Here is an 8,821-nt window from a genome sequence, read left to right on the forward strand (position 1 = left end):
CTGGCATTGAATACCTCCAGGGATGGGTCGTCCATAGCTCCTCTGGGTAACCTGTTCAGTGTCTCACCACACTCAGTAAAGGATTTCTTCTTAATATCTAATCTAAATCTACCGTCTTTCCATTTAAAGCCAGTCCCTCTTTTCCTATCCCTACACACTGTTGTAAAAGTCCCTCCCCAGCTCTCCTGTAGATCCCTTTAGGCACCTGAAGGTGCTCTAAGCCTCCTCAGAGCCTTTTCTTCTCCAGACTGAACAACCCCAACTCTCTTACAGCAGAAGTGCTCCAGCCTTCTGAACATCTTCACCACCTTCCTCTGCACCCACTCCAATGGGTCCACATCCTTCTTATGCTGGAGACTCCAGAACTGGACACAGTAACCCACATGGGGTCTCATGAGAACAAAGCAGAGGAGGAGAAGCTGTGCCAAGGTGCAGTAACTAGGAAACAGGAGCTTTTCTGTTGTTCTACCAGAGTGGGTAAAAACCCACCATGCAGCCCACCCATCTCCTCTCACCATCACAGCTGCAGCTGGCTCTGCAAAAAGCAGTAAAAAGTGGGGTCTCTCAGCAATTTCTTTATTTCTCCTTCCCATGCCATTAAGACCAGTTCCTAGGAAACACCACTGCCTTCTGAGTGACTGGCAGTTTCTGGCATTTTTCTGAGTCTGCCACTTTTCTTTCACAAAAAAAAAATAATCTCCAGTTTGGGATTAATCAACTAAAAGGTCACCTTATTGCTCAGAGTTTTCAAAAATGTAATCCAAATAAATGTGATATGGTAGTTTTTGTAAGCGTGTTTCTCAGTCGAATCAGATATGCTGTCTCCTATTGTTACTGCAATTTACCTCCCTTGTATATGCTGCTAAGAGAAGACACAATCAACACCATCTATGACTTCAGGCAATGGGTTGATGGAAGAGTAATTTCTCATTTTACCTTTTTTGTTGACACTATTTTCACTGTACTCTCTGGAATGACAGCTTTGAGGTATTCGTGATAAAGACATGCAGTCAAGAGCATTACTGGCTCAAAAATACTTTACCCCCAGAAAAATTGGTTCCAGGATTCCAAAAATCCTATTTTTAATCTTCCTCCAGAAGGCAAACATAATTGCCCTTTTCTGCTTGGGCTCTGATGAAGTATTCAAAGACACATTCAAAAAGAGCATCTCCCTGCTATCATTTCCCCCTTAGGCAGGGGCAGTGGTTGAGTACAGTGATCTCTCCTCTTGCATGGAATCCAGACACTCTGGGCTGTCTGTAACCAAGCCAGCAGCACAAGACACCAAGCTATTACCCCTGACTTATGACCATAACACCTCTTAAATGTGCGGTCCTTCCAGGTTGTTATCTTTCCTTTCAACAACTTCAATGAAAAAGAATAGAGAGAGGCCTTAGGACAGATTTTCATCACTCCATGTGGTTGTCAGACTATTTTCCTTTATTGACACTATGAATACATAACTCTCTGTGGTTTCTGAAACATGTTTAATGCATGATATATTAAGAGCTGTAGAAAACACAATATTAAAATTCTAACATGAAAAATTATGCCATTATGGCTCATTACATTCTCTGTTGCAGCCATCTGAACTGTGAGAAACATACTGTCATCCTGTCATCTACTTCTATAAGATCTGTGATCATGCTGTACATGATGTCATTTATTTCACAGATAAAGGAAGATAAAGTCTTCAAATTCTCAAGTGGATCATAAGTGTTTGCTACTGGTCACCTGAGAAGAACACTTAACTCTAGAGCTGCAGAATCAAAAAAACCCAAAGAAACTCAAGTGAAAAATCAAAAACAACCAACCCAAAGCCTTACATACATAGTGGGATTTCTATTTCCAATAACAACAGTTTATCTAGTACATTTATTCAAAATACTTATATATTCACATCATCTTTAAAGAAAATGTGGAGTTTTTCCTTGACTCCAGACAGTTCTGGTCACTAGTATTTCTAACTGAGCTTTGAAAATGCAGATATATTCAAAACTCTCCCAAGAACCTCATCAGAGCACATCAGAACTTCTCTTTCAATGTTTTTTCCCTGCTTCTACCTTTGCCTACCATTTGATTAAGAAAAGTTCACATATTGCTGGAGGTTTACCACAGATACAGCTTTTACTTAAAAATGTTCATTGAAAACACCTGTTAGGTATTAAAATGATCTAGCATAATCTGTCAGAAAAGCACAAGTCTGAATTCAAAGTACATGCAAAAATACCTGGAAATGCCATGGGCTTTCAATGCCTCTGTAAATCATAAAAATTTAAATCTCCTACTTGATAAAAATTTTCTGATTTAAAAACCATTTATTGCCTCTGACCACTCCTACAAAAGCAGAAAAATGCCATGTATTTTAGATATGCTGATGTTGAGAGAGACCTTCCCATTATATTAAAATACTGTAATAAAAATTCCCAGTTTTGCCACGATGACTTTCAAAAAACAACCTGACATTTTGGTATCTGCACCATTGCTGCCATTTATTTTGCATCACTGTTCTTTTTTTATAGAAGTAAAATTAACTTAGATCGCTAATGGAACTGCCTGAAGACTGTCACTCTCTCCAGTCCAATATATAATATTAATAAAAGCTGATCACTGAAACCAGCCTGGAATATTTGGCTGACAAAGCCAGAGTGAACTGTACATGTTTGCATATTCTCCCTCTTTCTGGATATCTCAGAGGGGGCTGCCTTAGAATTATGTAATAAAGATAATCCTCAAGTACATCCTACCTGCTTTGTGGAACCCTCAGACTGAGCAAAGCAGAAGGCTGTCAGGTCAGGAAAACTACCCACAGTTAATGTTTTCCCCATAAAAAAAAACTAAAAAATACTCCTTCAGAACCATAATACATATATTCCATCCCATAAGGAAAGAGCTAGTGCTGAAAAGAAGGCTCCAGAAAGACCACACTGGCACCCTCCAGCATTATGAAAAGGAGGGAGAGGGACTTTATATATGGGCAGAAAGTGATAGGATATGAGGCAATACGCTGTCCAGAGAAGTTGTGGATGCCTTATCCCTGGGAGTGTCCAAGGCCAGGTTGGATGGAGCCCTGAGCAACTTGATCCAGGGAGCGGCATCTCTACCAAGGGCAATGGTGTTGGGGTTGGAACTACACAATCTTTAAAGTCCTTCCAACCCAAGCCTTTCTACTAAAGAAAACAAAACAACAAGCACAAAAACCCCCAAACATACAAACAAACAAACAAACCCCCACAACACAAAACCCCTCTTTTCCTAAAATAGCAATCTTTGTATCCAACCGTTTTTCTAGCTCCTACAGTGGATACATCAATTAACATCTGCACTGTGCTTAGTTTGGTTTTGCACTATTTTTTTTCCATATGTTAAACTTGTCTGAGGAGGGTAGGCAGTTTTCAGGTAAACCCGTGCACATTGTTGAGGATACATGGTCACAGCTTCCAGTGGACAACCTGAAGGAGGACAAAGAAGCCAACAGTGACCAGGGAAAGGAACCATTCTGCACATTTGGGCTTCCAGGCTGCCAGTCCTGGCCCCTTTCCTCACTGTCCCTCCTGCCAGCTCCCTATCCCAGAAGCAGGCAGCTAAAAAGAATTTTTTTATATAAGACACAAAAATCATCATTAAAGAAACTGCACAAATATGTCTTCTCAAAAGGTATCTCTAGCTAATGAGACAGGAGTAATTTATTGGGTCAGACTGTACAAAGCAGTTCCCTGTAATTTCTGTCTTTTCATGCACTCTTTGGGCATTCTGGAGGGGTGAGAGAAGGGAAGGGAACTGCTTAAGGCACAACAATACTTGCAAGACATTCTTTTTTTATGACTGGTAAACAACATCTTCTCTTAAAACATCACAACCTTTGAAAATAATTTAAATTAAATTCCAAGTCGAGCTTCCTGAAGTTATTCTTTCCCTGAGACCAACAAATGTTTCAGGTCTGGAGGGCAAACATACAGCAGCAGTACGTTTCTGACTCATTAGTTTGCTTTTCTCTAAAGGATTTAGATTGACATCTATTGGCTTAACTTGTGACACAACGACCCAGCTCTTCAAATGTCAGCTCCATCGTCCCTGCTTTGTCAAGCTTCCCCTGGTATAGCAGCTTCAGGCTCAGTGTTTTAAAGCAAAATAGTCCAGTTTAGCTTCTAAAGCAGAGCCTATGGATGTGAAAGCAATGTCATATTATTTCCCACTTTTTATTCATAACATATAAAAGATGAAAGCTAAGGATTATGATGTCAATCTTTAAAAAAGAAAATGAAAACTGAAGAGCAGTAAACTGAAACTTGATGCTGTGTCAGTCAACTGATTCAGGTCAAAGAATTACTGGCATGGGCAGTAGAGACATTTATTTACATGAACTTATTTAGAACATATTTTTTGATGTAAGTTAAATTAAATGAAATTTCCCTATGCTTAGATGTGTACATATCATATACATGTACACAGAATAGAGTTGCATATCTTTATTCAACTACCCTTTCTTCCATTTCCTCCACCCAATAAAATTCCTGTATGCAAACTGCAAAGACTGCAATGCTCCAGGCTATCATAATTACAAGAATGTACACCTCCCTTCCATCACAGAATAACAGATTGCTATCTCAACATCACTTGTGGGTAAAACCATGGGTTTGGTGTGGTTTTATTGGGTGCTATTGGCCATAAAATGCAAATAAAGAGCCTTCTACCAGAGACTTGGAATGCACTAATTTAATTTTTCAAGGCTTAACTTTTAGGAAGAACCTGCAGATAGATCAGCAGTTTATTTATTAGAATAGGCCAATAGGCATAGAAGATACATTAAATGTAATTTGCCTTTTCAGATAGTATAAAATGTACTTCTCAAAAAGGTTTACTCCTACTAAAATTAGTAGTTCCTTTTCCTAAAGCTCAGGGACATGCAACCTTCAAATATCATTTGGGTCATGTGAAAGGAGCAAAAGGAAATGCAGAAGATTATTTAGAAACAGATCCCTTCCTTAGCCACCAGCAAATTAGTGTCAAATATGTTTTCTGGCTTTATTTCCTCTCTGGAGGAGATAGAAGTAATACTTCAATAACCTGACCAAGTTCCCTTAGATTCTGAGTTCATCTTAAAAAAACCCCAACTTTAAATGTTAAGGTAAATATTTAAACACTGTATTTAATAATACATTAAACAATGTAATATTAGTTTACACTATTTTATATCTTATGGACAGAGAACTTTCTCTATCCTTTTCCTTTTGCACCCAGACTGGTCACATATTTTCAGTACCACGAGCTTCAGAAAACAACAGGTTCATAAAATCACAATTGTCTCAAAATACATCAGCCTTCTCCTACAACAGCAACCAGTTCAATCCTCTGACTCTCAGGATCTTATTACTGCTGCATTTTCCTCACTTCATGGGTACCCATTATGGCATGCTGTCAAAAGCTGAAGCGTTGTACTAAAAATCTTACAGCCCTTTATATTAAAGGTGCCTCAATGGGGCTTTTACAACCTCCGAGAAGAAGATGGCAACTCCTAATTCAAGAACTTTGGACACCACTATTCTAGAATCAAATATCTCAGAATAGGATGACCTCATTATTGAGCTGACTTTACCAATTTGTCACAAACCAGGGAGTATACAGCTACAAGAAGTGCTCCATTGTTCCATTTAATTTAATTAACTGCTTTCAGATGCTGCTAATGCTTTGCAAGCTGTCTTTGTGCTCTTAAAATATTAGAGTCAAAGTTATGCTCATGTTACTGCTGTATATGCCTCAAATCTTAGTTTCAAGATAAGAAACCAGATTTCATCTCATTTTTCTATAAAATGCAAGTGGAAGTTGCTACTGTTTCTTGAAATAGAGATCATAGATATTATCATCAAAGGGATGATTTTTTATAAAACCCGAGCATGTATTCATGCAAAGTCAGTGTCATGCCTACACCTATCATGTGCCATCCGTACAACTGTAGTAAGAAGCAGCAGGCTGCTCTCTCTGCCTGACCAACAAGGGGCCTGAACTCAAGGAAGTTTACAATTATTTTGGTTATAGTCTGGTGCTAATAACTCCAGAGTCATGGGTTTGGTCTCCACATAGGCCATTCACTTCAGAGTTAGACATGATGATCCCTGTGGGAGCCCTTCCAAATCCAAACACTCTGTGTCATTCTGTGAATTGAGCCAACAAACACAAACAAGACCAGGACCCAAACAACTCTAGTCAGACCAGTCAGAGGTGAGACCCTTTCAGCAGTGACTTCATTGGCTGTCCAAAGTTACTTCACAGCAAGCTGCTTGTTCTGTGCATCTGCACAATGCAGCATTTTATGCCAACACCTCAAACAACTGAAAATCACCACGCTAGGGGCCACATTGCCTTCACTCCTGACTGACACCAACCATGTTTGCCCTGGGTGCCAGGGAGAGCCATGGGTCAGCTGGGTCTTCCTAGGCAGGATGGACAGCAGGAGCTCTTGAGGACCTTGAAAGAAATGTCAGTTTTCCGCTGGCTTCACTTTATCAGAAAATCTTACATCAGTTTTAACAGGTGCTTAAACCCCATGACACTTAAAAACAGAAACCACTGATGAACATTTTCAAGTAGTACAGAAATCTAACTGGAGGCTTTATTTTTCCTCCCAACAAAATTGTTGCCTCATATGTGAAAATGTACTTTAAGACAAGGTTTTTGTTTGCTTGCTTTTTGTTTCTATTTAATCTTCCTCCTACATCTGTTGGGTCTCACCATCTTTGATGAAAACAAATATATCTTAACACATCCATAAAGAATAAAACCACAGAGAATAAGACAACTGCAGCAGTGCAAATTTTAAATACTTTGATAAAAATTATGAGGGTTTTTTTACCTCTTGTTATCAAAAAGCATGTTTCCACTGAACTTCGTACTTGATACTCTGTCTGTCCTTAAGATCAAAGTCAATAATGTTGCACCAGTGGTGGAAGGCGGGAGAGCGAGGAACAGGGGGCATAAAGAGACACAAGGGAGACTCAGGCTGGATCTCAGGAGGAGCATCCCTGGGGGCTGCAACACAAGGCTGAAGGTTCCTGGGGTGCAGCCTCCAGAGCCCCCAGCCCTGTGCAGCCACTGAGCCCTGCTCTGTGAGGCACACACTACCCCAGTTACCCTTCTGGGCTTCAATCCTGCCACCACACGACTTCACTTCTCAAAGTGAAACAACTTTGAGCTGCCTGGTCTATGCCAAGCCCTGTGGTAGGCTCCTCCCTGAAGAAACAAGTGAGATGGATTGCACTTGTGATTTGTTCATTTCCACAACCATCTTATCATTAATAACCCTCTCTCATCCACTTGCAACACCCAATAAGCACACAAAATTGATTATAATATCCAATTCATCAGGTAAAATCTTCTGGGATAGTTTTGCAGGCTATTTTTCTTTCAGATTCCCTATCTTCAGATAGGAAGGAGAAAAATACATTAAGAAAATCACAAAAAATGGGGTTTCAAAAATTAATTAGTTTAACAAGAGGTAGAAAAATGTCTAACTTCATCAGGGCTGCTTGTGCCAGTGTAAGAAATTATGTGGTTGCCTTAGTGCAGGTTCTAATTTACGTATCGAAAAGTGCTATATCTCAAAGTAGATTAAGATAGCTCTATGTTTCAGCTTTAAGTGCTCATCAAGCCAAGAGATAACAGAACTGATGAATGGGACATTTCAGATCCTTAGAGAAATGAGCACTATTACATAAAAAGTGTGATTTGAATTTGTCTTTCTGCTTAGGCTGTGCCTTCCTAACAGAATTTATAAATAGAAACAGAACTTTAAAAATCAAGAGCTACCAGAGTGCTTTTCCCTTCATCATCTGATCACGAAGTATTGGACTTACACAAATCCATGTATCTTGCATTGAAATAATCTGCATGTTTTAGTCACTCCTCCCCAAATCAATTTATTACTGAATAGCAAATGGTAAATGAAGTTATTATTTCAGTCTGACAAAAGTGAGTCTCATGGTCATTATCTATAAAAACATAGAGAAACCGACATCCTTTAACTGTTAAGAAGATTGAACATAAAATAACTCTGTGCTCCAGAGGATGGGAATGCTGTGCCATTAGTTTTTAATAAAGAGGTTTTCACAGACTTAGATTTACAGGCTCAGAAATCAACTACTGATGAATCAATCTGCTTTCCCTGCTGGGATATCAGAACAGACAGGGCCACTGTAACTGCAGAAGCAGAGGCTCTGTTACAGCACAGGCTGGATCACTAGGGGATCAGTGAACATAAGCCTCCATTCAGCCCTGTACCACGTTCTGCAGAGAGCAGTTTTCACTCTTTCACGGCATTCTCCTGCATGAGTCCTCCCCACAGCCTGCAGCTCCCCACAAGCTGCTCCCCAGGAGCCTCTCCAGCAGGATGGAGTCACCAGGAACAGACTGCTCAGAACAGGTCCCCTACGGGGTCACAAGTGCTGCCAGCCAACCTGTTGTCTTGTAGTGCATGAGTTCTAATGTAATTACATTGCAAAGGTTCCATATTGCTAGAGTTTCATACCTTCTTGATGTTTCTTGTTAGCAGCTCCTCTAGGCACTGACTGTTCCTTGTTCTCCCAGCAGCCAACAGACTCCAGTTCCCCTCAACCAACCAATCCACTCTTTTATAACACGCTTCTTATTGGCAACAGGTGTGGCCTGTTAACATCAGGCCTGCTCCTAATCCTTAATAATTGGCTCAGCTGCAACTCTTTAGGGGGTAACATTACTTTCTATATTACCTTTATTTACTTATGGTCTATCCCCCTACACCAACCTGCTCCAGCATGGGCTTCTCTCTCCATGGGACCACAGGCTCCAG

This window comes from Geospiza fortis, unplaced genomic scaffold (assembly GCF_000277835.1).
Source record: "Geospiza fortis unplaced genomic scaffold, GeoFor_1.0 scaffold20, whole genome shotgun sequence".
Lineage (NCBI taxonomy): Eukaryota > Metazoa > Chordata > Aves > Passeriformes > Thraupidae > Geospiza > Geospiza fortis.